The following is a 25,414-nucleotide window of genomic DNA, read 5'->3' on the forward strand; positions in this document are numbered from 1 at the left end:
TGGCTAGTTCAGCCAGATCCTCCGACGACACATCTAATGGCCATAACACTTTCGCATGCTCTTCATGGCTTTCCGGGACCTCTCGTAAGTCTTCGACAACTCCTTTAAAAGGTTCCCGTCATAAGTGTTTGCTTCTTCCTCGGACCGCCCAGATAGGAGACCTAACAAGCTGGTGTTGTACATCGACATTAACACATCAAAGATACTTGCCAACGGAACAGTAAAATCAGCACTTACCAAATATGCACCTTTCAGTTTTCGGTTTTCCTCCAAAGCTTGTGCTAGCTGAGTTTTCAAACTCTTAATTTCCTCGGCTTTCCACTGATTCTCTGCCTTGAGCTCATTTTCCCCCTCCTGACTTCGCGTCGGCACTCGTTTACCAGCCTCCAGCTCCCTTCACAACTCGCTTACAACTTCCGTGGCTATACGGAGAAAAAGGTGTTAATGCATAGAATACACCATATACCTGTGAAACCGCCTTTTCTACTTATTGGACACTTCGCTACTGGATTTTTGAGCCGCATCCAGTTCGGCCTTGGTTTTGACCAACTATGTCCAGCTCACCTCAAGGTCCTCATACAACTTTTTGCTCTGCCCTCTTGCGGCCTACAAAATTAATATCATTAGACACCCTTAACTCGGCCGCCCCGCCCAAATTAAGGCTTGGGGGCTAGGTGGTTAGGGAACATGATCCGCTTTCAAGCTAGTTTAGTTATATACCTGCACTTTGGCGGCAAAATACCGGCGATCCCTTCAAGACCTGTCGAGGCCGCTCCAAGGTATGCATCCACCAAATTAAAAGCACTAAATTCCTATTCGGCAAAGGCAGTATGACGTAAAGTCTCCCTCCGGCGGTGATGATTTATTACGCTCTTGACTTCGGAGTTGGTGACCAAAACATCATCGTAGTCCGCCGAAGGTGCGCCGGCTGCCGCGTGTTCGGAGGAAGCTCTGGCTTGTGCCTAAGACTTAGGATCGAAGCCGTGATTTGGCGCACCCGGGGAATCTTCGGACTGATGCAAAGGCATACTTCTTCTGCAAAATGGAGCAAGCTTTAATTAAAGGGTGTTAAAAGCAACCTTCGCTGTAATTCCGAAATACGTTACCTCTGGGCCGAGGAGGCAGGTGCTTCCGCTTCGGAGGAGGCTTTTCGTTTTGATCTCCCATTAGGGGCCAAAGCTGGCGCGGTCCATGCTGCTCCCAAGACGGTCTGACGCGTAGTGCGGCAACCCTTGGGAGCAGAAGTCAGCACATGGGGAATAGCGCGAGATGAGCGCCCTATTCGGGGGAGGGTCTTCTTTCCACTTATTGTAGAAGAGGGAAGAGCCCTGGGGTGATCACCTATCGCAGCAACCTTGACACCGTCAAGGCTCTCCTGATAAAACACCCCGTCTTCAAAATCAGTCGACGTCTCTGGATCGTCATGATACCCCGGACATCGTCAGGGAATGATCCTCTGGTTGAGAAGGAGGGCGATTAATGGACACGACTTAACGCCTCCAACCCTGTTCAAATACAATCAGTCAGAGTTCAGGTGTAACCCGTCAGCTCAAGACAGTGGATTGCAGCTTACCCAGTCCGCTGGATTGTATCCGGAGCAACCTTCTCGGATACTCATTCGAGCCAAATCTGCCTCCTCTCCCTTGAAGAGCTCGGTCATTATTTTGGCCAGAGCCATCTTATTGGCCAGCCCTTGTCGCTGGTAGCGGGTTACGTCGTTAGTACCATTGTAGCACCATAAAGGATGCCCCCTTTGCTGTAGGGGTTGCACGCATCGGGTAATGGCGATGGCCATTACTCCGATCATGGTCAACTTACTGCTAGTTAGCAGCCTGATCTTGGCCGCCAGCGCACGCACCTCTTCGTTGTCCTGTTGGGAAGGGCCTCTGGGCCGCCAGTTGAACTGCTTTATAGGTGGTTCATTTGAGTATTCGGGGAACCCTTGCCGAATTGGATCGGTGAGGGGAACGTCTTCAATATAAAACCACTCCGAGGTCCATCCATCGGGATCTTTTCTTGGGGTCCCAATTGGGTACCCTGTCCCAGCTACCCGCCATACTTCGGCGCCGCCCACCTAAAATATAGATCCTTCTCGGAGGCGAGGGATGAGACAGAAATACTTCCTCCACAAGTCAAAGTGGGCCTCGCAACTCAAAAATATCTCGCACAGGGCTACAAAGCCAGAGATATGCAATATGGACCCCGGGGTGAGGTTGTGGAGCTGGATCCCATAGAACTCCAACAAAACCCATGAAAAGGGATGGATAGGAAAGCCCAAACCTCTTAGAAGGAAGGGCACGAGACACACCTTATCTTCCTTACTCGGAGTGGGGGAGTTCTCAGCGAGGGCGCAGCCATCGATGGACATGAGACCGGCACGGACGGGAACCAAATCTGCTGGAGGGAGGAAACACTGCATCCGCAAGCGCCTCAGCTGAAGGTGTGAAACTGAACAACTCGACCAATCGCCCGGGAGTGGACCGTGCGGGCGCGAGGATGAACCTGGGAGGTCAGCCATGGCGCCAGGGAATTTCTTCAGTGTTGTACCTTGTGAAAGGGGGAGGTAAATTGTCCCCCGTGCCTTTGGATCTATAAATGGGCGTCTTACCTTGAAGCTGGAAGGATGGGCTCATGGAAAGTTGGCATTGGGCCACACGCCTTCTCAAAAAGTGCATGAAGCTCTTGCCCCGAGGAATGACATTAAACTCCGATAATCCCACCTCAATCTCGAGGTATCTTCGGAGCCCAGAAACTGTCCGGGCCCGAGCACATTAGTTCGGGTTCCTGATAGGGTTCGGTGAAATTGATATGGCTCCAAACTAAATAGAGGAATGGAAGAACTTGTCTCGCAAGCCAATGATATGAAGATTCCAGAGAATAATCCCTGGCGTTGGAGTCAAGTTCGGGGGCTATCGAGGGAGTTATGGACTAAGGGGTCCTCGGGACGCCGACCCATCAAAGATGGACCGGACTGGTGAAGCCGTACAATGACAGGAAATCTATGAAGCCGTGGTGTGCCCTCCAAGTCAAGGATAGGCAGGATCACTTTATCCCTTATTGTAATCTATCTCCGGTAACCCTAACCCTACCGGTGTCTATATAAACCGAGGTTTGTAGTCTTTAGGGCTATAGCCATATTAATCACCTCATCACCTTAGTGTTTAGCTCGTGCTGGTCTCAAGGTAGATCTACTCTGTAAACCATACTATGCATCCAGTACAATCAAGTAGGATGTAGGGTATTACCTCTTCGAGAGATCCCGAACCTGGGTAAACACTGTGTTCGTCGTCCCTTGTTCCCCAGCGATCCCAGATCCACAGCTCGGGACCCCCCTACCCCAAGGTCTGCCGGTTTTGACATCCACCCCGTGGGCGTCTGCCATGGAAAGAAACCCAACACCATGGGCCTTGTTGTCCAGCAGGTGGCTCAGACCTGCCATGAAAGCATGTAGGATCGAAAGTATGTCTAGAGGGGGGGGGGGGGGTGATTAGACTACTTGACCAAATAAAAATCTATCCTTTTCCCAATTTTAGTTCTTGGCAGATTTTAGCAACTTAGCACGGTTCAAGCAATCTTAACACAATTCAAGCAAGCATGCAAAGAGTATATGAGCAGCGGAAAGTAAAGCATGCAACTTGCAAGAATGTAAAGGGAAGGGTTTGGAGAGTGCAAACACAATAGGAGACACGGATGTTTTTGTCATGGTTCCGATAGGTGGTGCTATCGTACATCCATGTTGATGGAGACTTCAACACACGAAGGGTAATGGCTGCGCAAGTCCACGGAGGGCTCCACCCACGAAGGGTCCACGAAGAAGCAACCTTGTCTATCCCACCATGGCCGTCGCCCACGAAGGACTTGCCTCACTAGGGTAGATCTTCATGAAGTAGGCGATCTCCTTGCCCTTACAAACTCCTTGGTTCAACTCCACAATCTTGTCGAAGGCTCCCAAGTGACACCTAGCCAATCTAGGAGACACCACTCTCCAAGAAGTAACAAATGGTGTGTTGATGATGAACTCCTTGCTCTTGTGCTTCAAATGATAGTCTCCCCAACACTCAACTCTCTCTCACAGGATTTGGATTTGGTGGAAAGAAGATTTGAGTGGAAAGCAACTTGGGGAAGGCTAGAGATCAAGATTCATATGGTAGGAATGGAATATCTTGGTCTGAACACATGAGTAGGTGGTTCTCTCTCAGAAAATGTAGGCTGGAAGTGTAGGCACGTTCTGATGGATCTCTCCACGAATGAAGAGTGGGTGGAGGGGTATATATAGCCTCCACACAAAATCTAACCATTACACACAACTTACCAATCTCGGTGGGACCGAATTGAGAAACTCGGTCGAACCGATTTAGCAAATCATGTGACCGTTAGGATTTTCGGTGGGACCGACATGCAACTTGGTAGGACCGATATAGTTAGGGTTAGGGCATAACGTAATCTCGGTGAGACCGATTACACAAACTCAGTGAGACCGATTTTGGTAATGGACACACAGAGGGTTGGTCAGGCAAACTCGGTGGGACCGATTCGCTCATCTCGGTTGGACTGATTCACTCATCTCGGTTGGACCGATTCGCTCATCTTGGTTGGACCGAAATGTTACAAAGAGGAACAGAGAGTTTGCATTGCAATCTCGGTAGTGCCGATTACACAAACTCGGTAGGACCGATGTGGGTAATGTACATACACAGAGAGATTACAATCCCATCTCGGTGAGACCGAGGTCCCTATCGGTTAGACCGATTTGCCTAGGGTTTGTGGCAGTGGCTATGACATCTGAACTCGGTGGCGCCGGATAGGAAGAATCGGTGGGGCCGAGTTGGAATTTTGGTTTAGGTCATATGTGGATATGAGAAAGTAGCTGAGGGCTTTGGATCATGTCATTAAGCATTTTGAGCAAGAAAGGCATTACACAACACCTCATCCCTCCTTGATAGTATTGGCTTTTCCTATAGACCCAATGTGATCTTGGATCATTAAAATAGACAATGTAGAGTCTTGTGCTTTGAGCTTGAGCCAATCCTTTTGTACTTTGCATTTTGAGGGATCCACTTTTCTCATCCATGTCGTGCCAATCATTGAGCTTTCCTGAAATATTTATCTTGAAGTAGCATTAGCTCAATGAGATATATGTTGTTAGGAATTACCAAAACCACCCATGGATAGTTGCACTTTCAATCTCCCCCTTTTTGGTAATTGATGACAACATATAGATCAAAGCTTCGACAAATGATAATAAGATTGAAAAACATTGTCGCTTTGAGAAGTATGTGAAAAGTAAGAGCTCCCCCTAAATTTGTGCATTATTTAAAATTTGCTTTGGACTGCAAATGCACAAAGAGTTAGAATCATGGGTTACTCTTCCATGTCACATACATCTTGGTGGAGCGCTCAAAATGATAATAATTAAATGCATGCACTCATCACCAAGCAAAGTGAATGATCATATAGGGATATAAAAGGATAATGTCTCCAACAAGCATTAAGGTAGCATATGATCAAACACATGATCATCCAAGTATCTCACAAAAGGCATAGAGTATTAAGCACACAAGCAAATAACGAAGTTCAACCACCAAAAAGACAAGAGAGAACAAAAGCAACACTCTCTCTCGAAGCCTATGATCTATACATTTTTCTCCCCCTTTGGCAACAAGTTACCAAAAAGTTCATAGAAAATGCATAGTGCTAAACGACTCTCAGGCTTCGTCTTCATGGGATGGTGTAGTGATGGCTCCTTGGACGAAGACTTCTATTGATGTAGCTGGAGCTGGTGGAGAGGGTGCTGGAGCTGGATGCACTGAAGCAGTAGCTGGTGCAGATGATGTAGCTCTGGTGTCGGCCACATGCACCGCAGTAGATCTCTGCCCTCTGGGCACTCTCGCAAAAGCATCAGTAGTTGAGTTGCCCTTCTTCTCCTCCACATCCTCCTGAAGTTGCTCAACTGTAGTCTGGATCTCAGTCACTTTAACATCAAGAGCATAGAACTTCTGCTCTATGATTCTCTCCAAGCTCTCCTGGTTTTGAGTTAGGGTGGCCAAGCCCTTCTCAATCCTCAGAGTGGAGGAAATCAAGTAGCCAAGCTGATCTTGCTTGCTCTTCAGGAAAATCTGAGATGCCTCTTCAGCAGTTGGCATCTTAGCAGCCTTCTCAGCCCTTGCCTTCTCCTTATTCTCTTGTGCTTGCACAGAAGATGGTTCATTCTCATCCATCACAACAGTGTTGTCCTCAAAATTAGGGTAGATGGGCAGGTGTTCCTTGTCCAAGAGATATGTGCCAGTGCCCATCTTGGAGTTTATAAGCTCCTGAATCTGTGGGGCATACCCACAACTCCTCTTTTGATCAGCAGCAGTCCTTTTGATTGTTTCCACAATCAGGCTCATGACTTTGAACTTCTGAGGCACATCAAATATATGAAGCAAGTTAATTGCATGGCCTCTGGTCATCTTATAATCACTGACTTGGGCAGCCTTGAAATCCAGTTGATAGTGGGCAGTCCTGACAACATATAGTGTACAGATCCAAACTTGTGTGTCTCAAGTGCAGCATCTGGGATCTCTCTGTACATGTGAGCCATGGAGTTGTGATCTTTCTTCTTCTTGGCATAGACATCCAAGTCATCCTCATCTTCCTTTGGAGCATTGATCAATTCAGACCATTCCTCAACTGTTGACTGGTACCTGGTACCCTCAGACATCCAGACTATCCTCCCATCTGGGTAGAAATGAGCTGTGGAGTAGAACTGCATAATGAGCTCATCATTCCACTTTGTGAGCTTCTGTCCAACAAAGTCTACTACTCCACAAGACTTGAAACAGTCATAAGCTCCTGGATAATGATATTCATTCTTCCTGATGTACTCCCAATCAACCCATCTCATGTCACAGACTATGGGCTTCTTGTCAAGCAGCACTGTCTCATAGAAATCCTACTGTTCCTTAGTATGGAACCTGTAGTCCACAATAGTTCTTCTCCTGACTGCATAGGGGCCAGTCAATCTCCACTGTCTCAGACCTGCGTCCTTCCCGAGGTTAATGTCTTCTGCAACTGGGTGAGCATCATTATGATTTGGGATCTTGGGCTTCAGCTTTCTCAAGACAAGTGAGTCTTCATCTTCTTCTTCAGCAGCTTCAGGCACTGGGGCCTTGTTCTTCTCTGCAGCTGGAATACTCCTGGTGTTCCTATTGGGTGCAGACTTGGGTTTTGGAGCAACATCTTTGGGCTTACATGGAGGAGCCCCTGACCTTATATCATCTCTCATCAGCTTTTGAGCTTTAGGTGCTGGTGCATCAACCTCTTCCTCTTCATCTTCAGAGTCTCTCCTCATGGAGGGCTTGCTAAGTACCTTGGCAGTAGTGGTTCTGACTCTCTTCTTCTTCTTCTCTTGGCCAGCAGCTTCATCTTCAGACTCAATGGTGAACTTCATGGTTTCACCAGTGGCAACCTTCCTAGGTTTGGAAGTTGGAGTTCTCCTTGCAGGTGCCTTCTTCTGCATTCCTGACTTAGTGGTAGTAGCTGTGCCATATTCCTTCTCCAGCACTTTCTTCTTTGAGGTGGCCTCATCCTCAATAGTCACATAGTCCTCATCCTCAGAATCTGAGGTCTTCTTCTTTCTGGCCCTGGTGGCTGCCTTTGGTAAGTTGCTGGGTGTGCTCCTGCTGCCATCATCATAGCTGATAGAGGGACTAGTGCCCTCACTCATCTGAACTTGCTCCTCAGACTTATTCCGACTGTCACTCTAATCTGACATGGTGCAAACTCTGACATTAGACCCTGTGAATAGATATGGATGAGGTAGAGTGGATGAGCATCACAAAGTACAGAGGTTTTTGCAAAAGAATTGAGTCAAAAACTTAGTTTTAGTTTTCCACAGAAAGCATTTCAGAGCTACCGATTTGTAAACTCGGTGATACCGAAGCAGCTTTTGGAACCTAAACTAGTGAACTCGGTCGGACCGAGTAACAGTTCGGTGGCACCAAGACTGCTAGGGTTTCACAAAGTCCTGAACTCGATCACACCGATTTGCAATTCTCGGTCAGACCGAGAATCACGTGTGCACTGGCCTGAGCCAAATCGGTGGGACCAATTTCAACTCGGTCGGTCCGAGATGAGTTCGGCGGAAACCTAACCCTAAATTTTCAATCCAAAACTAATCTACGGAGTGTTTTCACTGGATAGGAAGATCTCAATCGTGGCAAGATACATGGCAATGCAATGTGCTAGGAATCGGAGTTAGGAATAGCACAAGGTTTCAAATCCATACCCTAATTTGGCGATGGATTTGCTACGGTGGAAACAGATGAGTTGAAACCCGTTGACGGCGGCGGAGACCAGTGGTGGGAGGTTGCTGGCGACGAGGAGGACGATCCGAAGACCCGAGGAGGCAGAGCAGGCAGTGCGCGGGCGAAGAGGTTCGGAAAATTTTCCAAATTTTGGCCTGGGGGTATATATAGCCTGACCCTGTCGGTGTGATCGAGTGGAACAACTCAGTGGCACCGAGATGCATAACTACAAGCAGTTACTGCAACTCGATGTGACCGAAAAGTTCAAATCAGTTGCACCGAGATTGAAAACCTAGATCAACTTAGTGATCTCGATGTGACCAAAATGGATGGATCGGTCAGACCGAAATGCACAAAGAGGTTTTGGAAGTTTACTTCTATGACGAATCGGGGACTCCGAGTGCTCCTCACACAGAGTGGTTCGAATCTGACTTGATCAAACTTTGTGATGTAGCATGAATAGAGTTTGAGACAAGAAAAGCATAGATAGCTAGAGAAGGTTCTTAGACATTCTTGTCCATCCACTTGTCAAAAGAAAAGAAGCCAAACAATCAAAACTACAAGTGGATGTCCTCGAATGAGTAAAATATGCAACCAACATGCTCACACAAACAAATGAAATATGTGGCAAAGCATGCACAACCATTCTAGCATCTATCAAGCAATTGGCGATGACTAGGTCATCTATATATGAGTATATTGACTTAGGAGTCAAATGAGAACATTTGATCATAGGTCATACTCATTGTTTAAGCACAAGTGGGGTTACCACTTTTACATAAAGCATTGTTGTATTCACACCATTAGAGTTGCTTTAGCTCAATTCTTAGAGTAAAGCTCCCCCTAGATGTGAGATCCCCCCTAAGAGGGATGAACTAACCTTGGGTTTTGTCGATGATGACTTCATGTAGGTGTTGAAGATGTGGATGCTCAATGTTGATGTAGATCATTTGGAGCAATCCTTTGGAGTGAGTTTCACTTTCAGTACCTACACGGGTTAGTCCCACAAGGAACAAACAAGGATATCCATAGACATAGAGTGATGCACACACAAGATGATGTCCATGAAAGCTTTAGGTTACCTTGTCCTTGTCTTACCAACAAGAGGGTTTGTGACTCCTTGAACTAGTGCAAGATGTGGAAGTTGATTGCACTTGTCCTTGCCAAAGTGATAATAGTGAAGTACGTTGGCGGAGTCACCCTCAAGAACTCTCTAGTTCTTCTTATTCGGGATCCACATCATCTTGATGGGAATCCTTGGAGTTGTAGTTGTACTCGATGAGGTAGAACTTGACGTAGTCTTGGGAACCCACTTGACCAAGGCCTTAGGAGCTTCTTCAAATGCATCAATCTCCTCTTGAAGCTTGTCCTTGCCTTTTTGCTTGTGGTCTTGTGGTGTAAGATCATCTTGATCTTGTGTCCCTTTGAAGGAAGTAGGATCATACTTCTCTTGTTGAGGAACAAACTTCGTCTTGGGGTATTGATCTTCTTCCCACTCAACTTCATTGGCATTGAACTTTCGTTCAAAACCAACACCTTGGTTCTTCCGGCGCCTTCCTTGCTTGCGTACAATTTCCTCGAATTGCTTACTCCCGGCAAGGCTCTTGTAAACACCTTTCTCTATAATTCCCTTCAATAAGCTATTTTCTTGCTCAAGTGTAACTTGGCTAAGAGAATCATTAGTGGAATCAAGAGAACTACTAGAAGCAACAACATTGGATTTAGCATGATTATTGTTACTACTAGAGGAAGAATCCTTCTTGTTCTTGTTACTAGACTTGACTTGAGGCATGTAAGCGGATAAGAGTAAACGCTTGGCAATGTAAGAAGAACTTTTCTTGCGAAGATCATCATTGATTCCCTTTAAGAACTCATGCTCTTGCTCAAGGTTGAGCTTTTCGAAGCGTAACTTCTCATGAGTCCTTAAAAGTTCTCGATGATCTTCTAAGATAGTTTTATCTTGATTAGCATGATTAATTGACGTTTCATCATAGTATTCATCACTAGAGTTGTCAACAAGTAAATCATCATCACCTAACAAGTCATCTTCATCACTATTGAAATCAACATACTCGGGGTGTGATACCTTTGGGCCTTTAGCCACGAAGCATCTTCCAAGTCCTTCATTTGGTGAATCAAATATGTCATAGGAGTTGGTTGACACAAGTGCTAGACCGGCAACACCTTCATCTTGAGTATATTCGGAGTCGGAGTGATAGCTTCTCTCGGAGTGATTGTCGGAGTCGAAGCCAGATACCTATTCACCAACATGAGCTTGATGTCTTCGTTTTGTGTAGCTCCTTGATGACTTGTCCTTCCTTTCCGAATCCTTGCTTCTCCGGGATGTTCTTCGTTCATGACGATCATCTCTACTCCTTCTCTCTCTTGATGGTGATTCTTCTCTTCTACTTCTTCTTTTTGGAGAATCTTCTCTTCTTTTGTAGGGTGCCGTACACTCATTGGAATAGTGTCCGGGTCTTCCACAATTGTAGCAATTACGCTCACGACTAGAAGATCTTTTGTCACTGTAGGACCTTGACTCGAAACTTCTTTCCTTGCTTCTACTCTTGTAGAACTTGTTGAAGTTCTTCACCATTAGGCTCAATTCTTCATTGAAGGTTTGTTTCTCACTTGATGATGTGGGAGCTTCACATGAGGCTTTGTAAGCACCACTTGACTTGTTGTGGAGCTCCTCCTTATCCTTGAGTGACATCTCATGAGCAACAATTCTTCCAATGACTTCTGTTGGCTTGAGATCTTTGTAATTGGGCATCATTTGGATCAATGTGCACACGGTATCATATTTTCCGTCCAAAGCTCTTAGGATCTTCTTGATGATGAATTTGTCGGTCATCTCTTCACTTCCTAAGCCGGCAATCTCATTTGTGATAAGAGCAAGCCTAGAGTACATTTCAGCGACACCTTCACCGTCCTTCATTTTGAACTTGTCAAGCTGACTTTGAAGCACATCCAACTTGGATTCCTTGACGGAGTCGGTACCTTCATGCATATCAATCAAAGTATCCCAAATTTCCTTTGCATTCTCAAGACGGCTGATTTTGTTGAATTCTTCGGGGCACAATCCATTGAAGAGGATATCACAAGCTTGAGCGTTGTATTGCAGCATCTTGAACTCTTCTGCGGTAGCTTCACGGTTCGGTTCTCTCCCATCAAAGAATTCACCTTGCAAGCCAATACACACAATAGCCCAAACGACGGGGTTATGTCCAAGAATATGCATTTTCATCTTATGCCTCCAACTAGCAAAATTAGTACCATCAAAGTAAGGACCTCTACAGTGGTAATTTCCCTCGCTAGACGCCATACTCTCCTAAGTTGTGAAACCAAGGCTATGACCACCAAAAGCTATGGAGATCAAGGCAAATGGAGACCAAAGCTCTGATACCACTTGCAGGATCAAAAGTATGTCTAGAGGGGGGGGGGGGTGATTAGACTACTTGACCAAATAAAAATCTATCCTTTTCCCAATTTTAGTTCTTGGCAGATTTTAGCAACTTAGCACGGTTCAAGCAATCTTAACACAATTCAAGCAAGCATGCAAAGAGTATATGAGCAGCGGAAAGTAAAGCAGGCAACTTGCAAGAATGTAAAGGGAAGGGTTTGGAGAGTGCAAACGCAATAGGAGACACAGATGTTTTTGTCATGGTTCCGATAGGTGGTGCTATCGTACATCCAAGTTGATGGAGACTTCAACCCACGAAGGGTAACGGCTGCGCGAGGCCACAGAGGGCTCCACCCACGAAGGGTCCACGAGGAAGCAACCTTGTCTATCCCACCATGGCCGTCGCCCACGAAGGACTTGCCTCACTAGGGTAGATCTTCACGAAGTAGGCGATCTCCTTGCCCTTACAAACTCCTTGGTTTAACTCCACAATCTTGTCGGAGGCTCCCAAGTGACACCTAGCCAATCTAGGAGACACCACTCTCCAAGAAGTAACAAATGGTGTGTTGATGATGAACTCCTTGCTCTTGTGCTTCAAATGATAGTCTCCCCAACACTCAACTCTCTCTCACAGGATTAGGATTTGGTGGAAAGAAGATTTGAGTGGAAAGCAACTTGGGAAAGGCTAGAGATCAAGATTCATATGGTAGGAATGGAATATCTTGGTCTCAACACATGAGTAGGTGGTTCTCTCTCAGAAAATGTAGGCTGGAAGTGTAGGCACGTTCTGATGGCTCTCTCCATGAATGAAGAGTGGGTGGAGGGGTATATATAGCCTCCACACAAAATCTAACTGTTACACACAACTTACCAATCTCGGTGGGACCGAATTGAGAAACTCGGTCGGACCGATTTCACAAATCATGTGACCGTTAGGATTTTTGGTGGGACCGACATGCAACTCGGTAGGACCGATATAGTTAGGGTTAGGGCATAACGTAATCTAGGTGAGACCGATTACACAAACTCGGTGAGACCGATTTTGGTAATGGACACACAGAGGGTTGGTCAGGCTAACTCGATGGGACCGATTCGCTCATCTCAGTTGGACCGAAATGTTACGAAGAGGAACAGAGAGTTTGCATTGTAATCTCGGTAGTGCCGATTACACAAACTCGGTAGGACCGATTTGCGTAATGGACATACACAGAGAGATTACAATCCCATCTCGGTGAGACCAAGATCCCTATCGGTGAGACCGATTTGCCTAGGGTTTGTGGCAGTGGCTATGACATCTGAACTCGGTGGCGCCGGATAGGAAGAATCGGTGGGGCCGAGTTGGACTTTTGGTTTAGGTCATATGTGGATATGAGAAAGTAGTTGAGGGCTTTGGAGCATGTCATTAAGCATTTTGAGCAAGAAAGCCATTAAGCAACACCTCATCCCTCCTTGATAGTATTGGCTTTTCCTATAGACTCACTGTGATCTTGGATCACTAAAATAGACAATGTAGAGTCTTGTACTTTGAGCTTGAGCCAATCGTTTTGTCCTTTGCATTTTGAGGGATCCACTTTTCTCATCCATGCCATGCCAATCATTGAGCTTTCCTGAAATATTTATCTTGAAGTAGCATTAGCTCAATGAGATATATGTTGTTAGGAATTACCAAAACCGCCCAGGGATAGTTGCACTTTCAAAGCCTCATCGCTGAAGCCACCTTGCTCCATGACGGTGTTGTACATGTGAGGGTGGATGTAGAGGGACTTGCTCTTCCTATTGGTAGTTGCCACCTCCTTCACGACCTCAGTCATGTTGGTGAAGACATTGATCTCCTCCTCCATCAGGCCACCCCTCTTCCTCTTCCTATCAACTATAGGGACATTCTCAAATGGCTTGTCAGGGCCATCAAGGACTACCTCTACATCTGGGGTGCCTAGGAACTTCGTCATGGGAGAACCGAGAGGCTCACCGGAGCCCATGGCATGCTTGTCGGTTGCCAGCCCGAAGGAGAAGATGTGCTGCATCTGGTTCTATTTATGGATGGGTGTGTTGAGGAACTCAGCGTGTTTGGGGAGGTCCTAAGAAAGAAGCATAGGCATTGTTAGTTGCGAGTAGGAAATGTTTTTGAGTGTGAAAACAAGGGGGCAGTGAGCTAACCGCGACACAGACGGCCTAGTGTTCTACCTACAGAACGATCGAGCAAGTGTTCTAATCCCATGATGCACCGCTAAGGTCTCTGAGCCTGTACACTTGGATCCATCGAGCTCTCCACTTCCTGAGGTGGTTGTACACCTGTGTGGAGGTCACTTCCTGGCCACAGAACTCGAACACCTGCTTTGCAACGGTGTTCAAATTCACCTCCTTGAAGCCCCTGTTCGTCCTAACCCCACTAGAGATGAGCTCACACATCTTGTTTAGCGCGAACATGGACATGGACAACTGCCACTTCATGTTGTTCCCCCTACCATCCTTCTTTGCCTTTGCGGCTGCCGTCAGTGCAGCAGCACCAGCACCAGCAGCAGCATTAGTTGGCCCAACAAGCACAATTGGCACAAAAATAGAACCACCGGCTGATACCTCTAACACCTCTGAATCAGCAGGCATGTGCTCATCGAGGGGGGCCGGGAGTCCTCGACATAGGACGTAGCAAACTAGCTGTCGGACAGGACAAGGGCTTGACTAATATCTTGGGTCTGCATGGTCATGTCCTACAATCATAGCACGCATTGATAGTAAGCATAACACACACAATGTCAGACGGTCTATGAAAGGAGGAGCATACATCACAGCTATGATGTAATACCCCATATGTAATCCTCCCCATTTTATAATATATCCAATTTGATCGTGATATAATTCCATGTGGGTTCCATCATTGTTGGCTTCATTTGTTTTGCTTTGTTGTTTTACTTATTGCATTGCCATGCTCACCATTGTCATATTGCATTTGTGCCTCTTGTAATTTTGCATTCTTCATGCTCATCATGTGCATTATGGTATTTATCTCGTTGTGCTTGCACTATTTTTGTACTGTTGCTTGCCTATGCATTTGCCATGCATCATCACCTCCCCATTCATTTGACCCATTGAAAGGATCGAGAAGAGGTGTCTAGAGGGGGGGGGTGATTAGACCCTCAACAAAGAAAGGTAGCAGTTTTTAATTTCTTCAAGTTAAGGTGGAGTTTTAGCACAAGTATAAACGTTCACAATACATTTCAAGCAAGCATGACAAGAGTATATGTGTAGCGGAAAGTAAAGCATGCAACTTGCGAGAATATAGAGGGATAGGATTGGAGTGTGCAAACGCAATTGGAGACACAAAGATTTTTTCCGTGGTTCCAATAGGTGGTGCTATCGTACATCCACGTTGATGGAGACTTCAACCCATGAAGGGTAACGGTTGCATGAGTCCACGGAAGGCTCCACCCACGAAGGGTCCACGAAGAAGCAACCTTGTCTATCCCACCATGGCAGTCGCCCACGAAGGACTTGCCTCACTAGGGTAGATCTTCATGAAGTAGGCGATCTCCTTGCCTGTACAAACTCCTTGGTTCAACTCCACAATCTTGACGGAGGCTCCCAAGTGACACCTAACCAATCTAGGAGACACCATTCTCCAAAAGGTAATAGATGGTGTGTTGATGATGCACTCCTTGCTCTTGTGCTTTAAATGATAGTCTTCTCAACACTCAACTCTCTCTCATAGATTTGGATTGGGTGGAAAGATGATTTGAGTGGAAAGCAACTTGGGGAAGGTTAGAGATCAAGATTCTTGTGGTTGGATTGGAATATCTTGGTCTCAACAAATGAGTAGGTGGTTCTCTCTCAGAAAATGAATGCTGGAAGTGTAGGCACGTTCTGATAGCTCTCTTCATGAATGGAGGAAGGGTGGAGGGGTATATATAGCCTCCACACAAAATCTAGCTGTTACACACAATTCACCAAACTCGGTGGGACCAAATCGAGAAACTCGGTCAGACCGATATGGTTCAAAATGTGAACGTTAGAGTTTTCGGTTGGACTGATATGATCAACTCGGTGGGACCGATGTGCTAGGGTTAGGGTAAAACCTCAACTCGGGTTGACCGATTACACAAACTCGGTGAGATCGATTTTGGTAATAAGCAAAACAGAGAGTTGGTCAAGCAAACTCGGTGGGACCGATTGCATATCTCGATGAGACCGAAATAGTTGCAACAGGCAACAGAGAGTTTGCAAGCCTATCTCGGTGAGACCGAGATCCCATCGACGAGACCGAACTGATTAGGGTTTCTGGCAGTGGCTATGTCAAATGAACTTGGTGGCACTGGATAGATCAAATCAGTGGGACCGAGTTTGACTTTAGGTTTGGGACATATGTGGATATGAGAAAGTGGTTGAGGGCTTTGGAGCATATCACTAAGCACTTTGAGCAAGCAAGCCATTAGAAACACCTCATCCCCTTTTAATAGTATTGGGTTTCCTATGGACTCAATGTGATCATGAATCACTAAAATGAAAATGTAGAGTCTTGAGCTTTTGAGCTTTTACCAATCTTCTGTCCTTAGCATCTTGAAGGGGTTCCACATCCTCTTGTCCATGCCACTTCAATTTGAACTCATCTGAAATATACTAGATAAAAGTATTAGTCCAACAAGAGATATGTTGGCATTAATTACCAAAATCACCCAGGGAGCAATCGTGCTTTCACCCATGCATCATCACCTCCCCATTCCTTCTTACTCCTTCGATGATGCAAGTGCCATTTTCCCCCTTCTCCGTTAATGTTCAATGTTTGCCAATAAATCTTGCACCATGCCTTATACGTCTATGTCAAGTTTCATCCTTTGTGGAGTTGTTTTGGTTGGATTAAAAAATGGCGCAAGTTTGAATTTTATTCAAACTTGTATTGTTTTTCTACCTCTAAAAATTCCCGAAGCAATTATATTAAATGGTGCTTAATTCCAGGAGTCTAGGGTTATACTTATTTCTTCCTCAAACCTCTCCTTTACCCCTGTGCCTTTATTTTAGTTTCTGCTTGAAGAAAATTAGAAAAAGAAAGGGCAGCAACAGTAGCAGCAACCCAGCAGGTGCAGCCCACCAGCCACAGCCCAGCCCATGTGCATAGTAACAGCAGCTCAACCAGCCTCCATGTACAGAAGCTTCTCCTCTCTACGGCAGGGCATCCACATGCGCCACATCGATGTCCGATCGATTTAATGACCGGAGAAGCTCCCCTAGCCCTATAAAACATGTCCCCGGTGCCCTAGGGTTTGTCTTCGACCAACCCCTTTCCTCCCACTGCCTCGCCGCCGCCTAAGTAAGTCTCCACGCACCGCGCCATCGCGCTGTCCACCATGCTCCAGCCGAGCAAAAGATCAAGCATGGTGTAGCTTCCTCGCCGCGCCTCCGCCCCTCCGGCCACTGTGGAGAGACCTCCGACGACCCCCTCCTTTGCCTACGAGCACTCACATGTCCTCACGGCCTCTGGACCAGCCTCCTCGACCCGTCTTCTTTCTCTTCTTCACGGGCCCGAAGACCGCCAAGTTCCACGCGCCCTTGCGTCGTGTTTGCTGCGCCTGCTGCCTCAACTTCATGTCCTATGGGCACTCGGTGAGCAGACGCTTCACCTTCCACAGAAAGATTTGCAAGGAATTAACTAAAAGATTTGCAATGAATTGGATGCAGGGAATGCAGAACATAATAGAGAAAAGAAAATAAATCTAGATGAAGTTTTTTTTGAAAAAGGAAAACTCACATGCAAGAGACAAATGCAAGAACACAGAGAAACACTAGAGAACTTCATCTAGAATTGGTCGGCGACAAAGTCACCTATGTTAGAGTATATTGACTGAGGAGTCAAGGGAGAACACTTGATCGTAGGTCATACTCATTGTTTAAGCTCAAAATGGGGCTACCATTTTTCATTTAAGCATTTTGATGTATTCACATCTTGTTGAGCTGCTTTGACCCATGACTTGGGGTAAAGCATCTCTAAGATGGAATAACATACCTTGGGTGGTGGTGTTGATCTTGATCATGTAGTTGAACTTGTGTGGGTTGCTCAAGGTTGATGTAGCTCATCAATGGATTGGGAGCACCACTTGTAGTTTGAGTTCATCTACCTACATGGGTTAGTTTTGCAAGGAAGAGCACTTGTGTATCCAAAATGACAATCATGAAATTTGATACCAAAGGAGATTTGATATAAAGAAATTGTCAAAGGATATGTTGAGGGGTTTCATGCTTCCTTGTCTTCAACCACCATATTGTAGAGACTTGGTGATGTAGAGATTGCTCAAGATGTGAGTGATTTGCAATCTCATAGATTTAGATTCATCCAAGTACCTACAAGGGTTAGATAGCATGCAAGGGTGCAAATATATATCCAAGACATATAATCATCATCATAAGAGAAATATTAAGGATTAGTCAAAGGCTCATGCCTTGCATGTATCCAAATGGAGTTTCTACTCCAAGTTTGAAGCATCAATGATGTTCAATTCACCTCTCAAACGGCAAAATACTTTCTCATCAAGCGGTTTGGTGAATATATCCGCCAATTGCTTATCGGTATGAACATGCTTAAGATCAATGTCTCCTTTAGCAACATGATCTCGAATGAAATGATGATGAACTTCAATATGCTTAGTTCAAGAATGTTGCACGGGATTTTGAGTAATCTTAATAGCACTTTCATTGTCACAAAGCAATAGAACATGTTTCACATAGATCCCATAATATTTAAGAGTTTGGGTCATCCAAAGTAACTGAGCACAACATGAACCAGCGTCAATGTATTCCGCTTTGGCGGTGGATAAGGATACCAAGTTTTGTTTCTTGGAGGACCAAGACACAGGAGATCTACCAAGAAATTGACAAGTACCCGAAGTGGACTTTCTATCAACCTTGTCACCGGCATAGTCCGAACCAAAGTAGCCAACAAGATCAAAAGAAGACCTCTTAGGATACCAAATGCCAAAATTTGGTGTATGAATTAAGTATCTCACTATCCTTTTCATGACCTTAAGATGACATTCTTTGGGGGCCGCTTGATATCATGCACACATGCACACACTTAGCATAATATCGGGACAGGAGGCACATAGATATAACAGTGAACCAATCATAGAGCAGTAAACCTTTTGGTCAACCGATTTGCCATCCATAGTCAAGTCAAGATGTCCACTAGTAGGCATGGGTGTTTTCATACCTTTGCTTTCTTGTATGTTGAACTTCTTGAACAAGTCCTTGGTATACTTCATTTGAGAATCAAAGGTTCCCTCCTTAGTTTGCTTGATTTGCAAATCAAGAAATAACTTGAGTTCACACATCATAGATATCTCAAACTTCTTCGACATTAGCTTTCCAAACTTTTCACTAAAATGAGGGTTAGTCAAACCAAATATGATATCATCAACATAAATTTGGCACACAAATAATTCTCCATTAACCCTTTTAGTAAAAAGAGTAGAATCAATTTTGCCAATCTCAAAGCCTTTTTCAATAAGGAACTTGGTCAAGCATTTATACCACGCTCTAGGAGCTTATTTAAGACCACAAAGAGCTTTGTGAAGTTTGTAAACATGGTCAGGTTTCTTAGGATTAACAAATCCAGGAGGTCGTTTAACATAAACTTCCTCCTCAATTTCACATTTAGAAAAGCACTTTTAATGTCCATTTGGTACAAGGTAATATCATGGTGATTTGCATAGGCAAGTAAGATGCGGATGGACTCAAGTATAGCAACGAGAGTGTATGTCTCACCATAGTCCATACCTTCGACTTGAGTGTAGCCTTGGGAAATGAGATGTGCTTTGTTGCGAATGACTTGTCCATCTTCATCTTGCTTGTTGCGAAACACCCATTTGGTACCGATGATGTTGTGGTTGTTGTCGGGATTCTCAACCAATGTCCACACTTGGTTCCTCTCAAAGTTGTGTAGCTCTTCATGCATGGCATTTATCAAATCCAGATCTTCCAATGCTTCTTCAACCTTCATAGGTTCAATGCTATAGATGGATGAATAATGTTCACAAAAGTTAGCCAAACGAGTTTTAGAGTGAGTGATTCTCCCGATTTGGATATCATTGAAGATTTGTTCGACGAGATGGTCTCGTGAGACTCTTGCTCTAACTCGTAGAGCTTTTGTTTGGGTCGGGGTGGAACATCTTCTTCATCATCTTGTTCTTCCTCTTGGCCTTCTTCGTTGTTGATGTTGTCGTTCTCTTGTCGAGGTGGAGAAGGAGGTTGATGAGGTTCATCTTGGCGTACTTCCTCCTTTTGTTCTTCTTGGCGTGTCCCACTTGTGGATGCCTCTGGGTCAACTCTTGGTTCACCTTGTCGTGAGGTAGAAGCTTCCACTTGGATGGACGAGGTACTCTCCTTCACCTCTGTTGGACGAATCTTGCCAATAGACAAGTCTTGGATTGCTTCCTAAGGGTCTTTGTCTCCTACATCAATTGGAAATTGCTCTACTTGCGAGCCGTTAGATTCATCAAACTTCACATCTACCGTCTCTTCAACCTTTCGGGTGAAATAGTTATAGACACGGTAAGTGTGAGAGTTTGAGCCATAATCGAGTAGGAAACCCTCATGAGATTTAGGAGCAAATTTACAGCAATGATGCTTATCAATAATATAGCACTTTGAGCCGAATACCCGAAAGTATCCAACTTGGGGTTTGTTACCAGTGAGAAGCTCGTATGCCGTTTTGTCGAGTAGCTTGTGAAGATATAGACGATTTGTTGCATGGCAAGCTGTCTCAACCGCTTCCGCCCAAAAGTGTTTTGGCATCTTGTACTCATCAAGCATCGTTCTTGCCATCTCAACAAGAATCCAGTTCTTCCTATCAACAACTCCATTTTGTTTAGGCGTGTAAGTACCCAAGAACTCATGTGAAATCCATTCTTCGTCAAGAAAGGTATCCACATTTGTGTTCTTGAACTTTGTTCCGTTGTCTTTGCGAACCTTCTTGATCTTCACTTCAAATTGATTTTGGGCCTTCCTGGCGAAGTTCTTGAAGATCTTTTGGACCTGCTATTTATCGTCAAGAAAGAACACCCACGTAAATCTTGAAAAATCATCTACTATGGCTAAACCAAACGAGTTTCCACTGAGACTTTTATAGGCGTTTGGACCAAAGAGATCCATATGAAGTAGCTTGAGCGGTCTTCTCGTGGTCATGATGTTATTCACGGGGTGGCTTCCTCCAACTTGTTTTCCTACTTGACAAGCACTGCACAGTCTATCTTTGTCAAATATACATCTTTCACTCCAAGGATATGATCACCTTTAATAAGTTTATCAAGATTTTGCATGCCCACATGACCTAACCTTCTATGCCACAACCAACCTTTAGAAGATTTGGCAATTAAGCAAGTTCTAGGTTGAGCCTTTTTAGTGAAATGAACAATGTAAAGATCACCTCTATGTATAATGGTAAAGACCATATTGTGATTAACTCTTTGAAACACTTGGCAATCAACTTCAGTAAATAGGACATTGAAGCCAAAATCAGCTAGTCTAGATACGGAAAGTAAATTGTAGCCAAGAGATTCAACGAGTATAACATTTTGTATGGAGCTATCATGTGAGATGGCCACCTTACCAAGGCCAACCACCTTACCCTTTGAGTTATCACCAAAAGTGACATACTTTCGAGGGCCATTGTTTCCAGCTAGCTCACGAAACATATCCTTGTCTCCGGTCATGTGATCGGTACATCCACTATCAAGGACTCATTCCTTTCCTCTAGCCATGTAGCTGCGAAGATTTGCCATAAGACCAAAGTGTCTCATAGACTCATCGAGATCAAAGTCACTATCATCATCATCATCATCATCATCATCATCATCATCATAGTATCCATGTTCAACATAGTCTTGTGATTGGTCATTTCCTAGAGAGAATGATTCATTAGATAAGTGATCATCACAATGTTCATATTTATGAATTCTAATGGCTTCGGAGATGATATTGCTAATGATTCCAACATCTCCTTTGGCACGCATGAGGTCACGAAACTCAAATAAACAATCACCAAACTTAGGATCATTGGAATTCATCTTACTCAAAGCAATAGACTTATGAAGAATCACATCTAGATTTAGCAAGGAATAATTTGGAAATCATTCCTCAAGAAATCTCCATATGGTGTAGGCACAATCAAGAGTAGGCTAGCAACCAATCAAGTTCCTAGGCAAACCTCTAGTGATAAGATTGACAATTCTAAGGTTGCGGATCATGTCAATAGACTCATCAAGGGTAGGATGCAAAGGATCAACAAGGGGTGCACAAGGGCAAGTAATGTACTTGTTCAAATGATATTCACTGAAAATCTCAAGCATCTCAGTTTTCCATTCATGAAAGAACTCTCCATCAAGAATAGGCACTCTATGTCTAAGACTCCCCAACGTAGACTCATCCATCTTCCTACAATGGTGAATTAACCAAAGCAATGGAGACCAATGCTATGATACCAATTGAAAGGATCGAGAAGAGGTGTCTAGGGGGGGTGATTAGAGCCTCAACAAAGAAAGGTAGACATTTCTAATTTCTTCAAGTTAAGATAGAGTTTTAGCACAAGTTTAAACATTCACAATACATTTTAAGCAAACATGACAAGAGTATATGAGCAACGGAAAGTAAAGCATGCAACTTGCAAGAATGTGGGATTGGAGTGTGCAAATGCAATTGGAGACATGAAGATTTTTCCGTGGTTCCGATAGGTGGTGCTATCATACATCCACATTGATGGAGACTTCAACCCACAAAGGGAAACGGTTGTGCGAGTCCACAGAGGGCTCCACCCGTGAAGGCTCCGCGAAGAAGCAACCTTGTCTATCCCACCATGGCCGTCGCCCACGAAGGACTTGTCTCACTAGGGTAGATCTTCACGAATTAGGCGATCTCCTTGCCCGTATAAACTCCTTGGTTCAACTCCACAATCTTGACGGAGGCTCCCAAGTGACACCTAACCAATCTAGGATACACCACTCTCCAAAAGGTAATAGATGGTGTGTTGATGATGAACTCCTTGCTCTTGTGCTTCAAATGATAGTCTCCCCAACACTCAACTCTCTCTCACAGATTTGGATTTGGTGGAAAGATGATTTGAGTGGAAAGCAACTTGGGGAAGGCTAGAGATCAAGATTCTTGTGGTTGGATTGGAATATCTTGGTCTCAACACATGAGTAGGTGGTTCTCTCTCAGAAAATGAATACTGGAAGTGTAGGTACGTTCTAATAGCTCTCTCCACGAATGGAGGGAGGGTGGAGGGGTATATAAAGACTCCACACAAAATCTAGCTATTACACACAATTCACCAAACTCAGTGGGACCGAATCGAGAAACTCGGTCAAACCGATATGGTTCAAAATGTGAATGTTAGAGTTTTCAGTGGGACCGATATGATCAACTCGGTGGGACCGATGTGCTAGGGTTAGGGTAAAACCTCAACTCGGTTTGACCGATTACACAAACTCGGTGAGACCAATTTTGGTAATAAGTAAAACAGAGAGTTGGTCAAGCAAAATCGATTGGACCGATTGCATATCTCGGTGAGACCGAAATAGTTGCAACAGGCAACAAAGAGTTTGCAAGCCCATCTCGGTGAGACCGGAATCCCATCGGTGAGACCGAACTGATTAGGGTTTCTGGCAGTGGATATGTCAAATGAACTTGGTGGCGTCGGATAGATCAAATCGGTGGGGCTGAGTTTGACTTTAGGTTTGGGAAATATGTGGATTTGAGAAAGTGGTTGAGGGCTTTGGAGCATATCACTAAGAACTTTGAGCAAGCAAGCCATTAAGCAACACAGCATCCCCTTTTAATAGTATCGGCTTTCCTATGGACTCAATGTGATCTTGGATCACTAAAATGAAAATGTAGAGTCTTGAGCTTTTGAGATTTTGCCAATCTTCTGTCCTTAGCATCTTGAAGGGGTTCCACATCCTCTTGTCCATGCCACTCCACTGTTGAACTCATCTAAAATATACTAGATAAAAGTATTAGTCCAGCAAGAGATATGTTGACATTAATTACCAAAATCACCCAGGGAGCACTTGTGCTTTCACCCATGCATTGTCACCTCCCCATTCCTTCTTATTCCTTCCTTGATGCAAGTGCATTTTTTCCTTCTTATTCCTCCCCAATAAATCTGGCACCATGCCTTATACATCTATGTCAAGTTTCATCCTTTTTGGAGTTGTTTTGGTTGGGTTAAAAAATGGCCCAAGTTTGAATTTTATTCAAACTCGTATTATTTTTCTACCTCTAAAAATTCCTGAAGCAATTTTATCAAATGGTGCATAATTCCAGGAGTCTAGGGCTATACTTATTTCCTCCTCAAACCTCTCCTTTGCCCGTGTGCCTTTCTTTTAGTTTCTGCTTGAAGAAAATTAGAAAAAGAAAGGGCAGCAACAGTAGCAGCAACCCAGCAGGTGCAGCCCACCAGCCACAGCCCAGCCCACGTGCACAGTAGCAGCAGCCCAACCAGCCTCCACCTACAGAAGCTTCTCCTCTCTATGGCAGGGCATCCACACGCGCCACGTTGATGTTCGATCAATTTGATGGCCGGAGAAGCTCCCCTAGCCCTATAAAACATGTCCCCGGTGCCCTAGGGTTCCTCCTCGACCGATCCCGTTCCTCCCACTGCCTTGCCGCTGCCTAGGTAAGTCTCCATGCACTGTGCCATCGCCCTGTCCAGCATGCTCCGGCCGAGCAAAAGCTCAAGCACGGGGTAGCTTCCTTGCTGCGCCTCCGCCCCTCCGGCCACCGTGCAGAGAGCCCCGACGACCCCCTCCTATGCCTACGAGCACTCACGCGTCCCCACGACCTCTTGACCGTCCTCCTCAACCCGTCTTCTTCCTCTTCTTCATGGACCCGAAGACTGCCAAGTTCCACGCGCCCTTGTGTCATGTCTGCCGCGCCTTCTGCCTCGTCTTCATGTCCTGTGGGCAGTAGGTGAGTAGACTATTCACCTTCCTCCTCCCCCGTCGTCGAATTCTTCCTGTACACGACACTCACTTCACGCCATCGCCGCGCTCTCCATGCTCCGGGTCAAAGTCGTTTTTTTCTGTATTTTAGTTCTATTGCCGTAGCATGCCCGCGCGTCCCCCCGCCCAGATCCCTTGGTTGCGCGCTCCCACACGCACGCACGCCCTGCAGTGCAGGTTGTTCCATGTTGGGACATGGATATCATGGGATATCACAATACCTCTTATTTACTTAATGCATCTATATACTTGCTAAAGGGTGGAAGGCTTGGCCTTTTGCTTGGTGTTTTGTTCCACCCTTGCCGCCTTAATTTTCGTCATACCGGTGTTATGTTCCTTGATTTTGCGTTCCTAACACGGTCGGGGTTTATGGGCCTCCCTTGACAGTTTGGTTTGAATAAAACTCTTCCAGCAAGGCCCAACTTTGGTTTTACCATTTGCCTAATAACAACTAAAATTTGCATAGGGAGTAATTAACCCGAGGATTCTTAATCAACAACCCGGGCCAGTGCTCCTCATGAGTGTTGGTCCTAATTAGAGCACCTTGCGGCGCCCCCTTGGCAACTCGGGTCTCAGCGACCGTAAGCTTAGCTCATCCGACCGTGGCCTGAGATGAGATATGCGCGGCTCCTATCGAGGTGTAAGCACGTCGGGAGGTCCTGCTGAATTTGTTTTACCATTGTCAAAATGTCCTTTGCACCGAGATTCCAAGTTTGATCGGGGTGTCCCAAGATGGAGATTATCCT

The sequence above is a fragment of the Triticum aestivum genome, chromosome 3B (genome assembly GCF_018294505.1).
Source record: "Triticum aestivum cultivar Chinese Spring chromosome 3B, IWGSC CS RefSeq v2.1, whole genome shotgun sequence".
NCBI classification, from domain to species: domain Eukaryota; kingdom Viridiplantae; phylum Streptophyta; class Magnoliopsida; order Poales; family Poaceae; genus Triticum; species Triticum aestivum.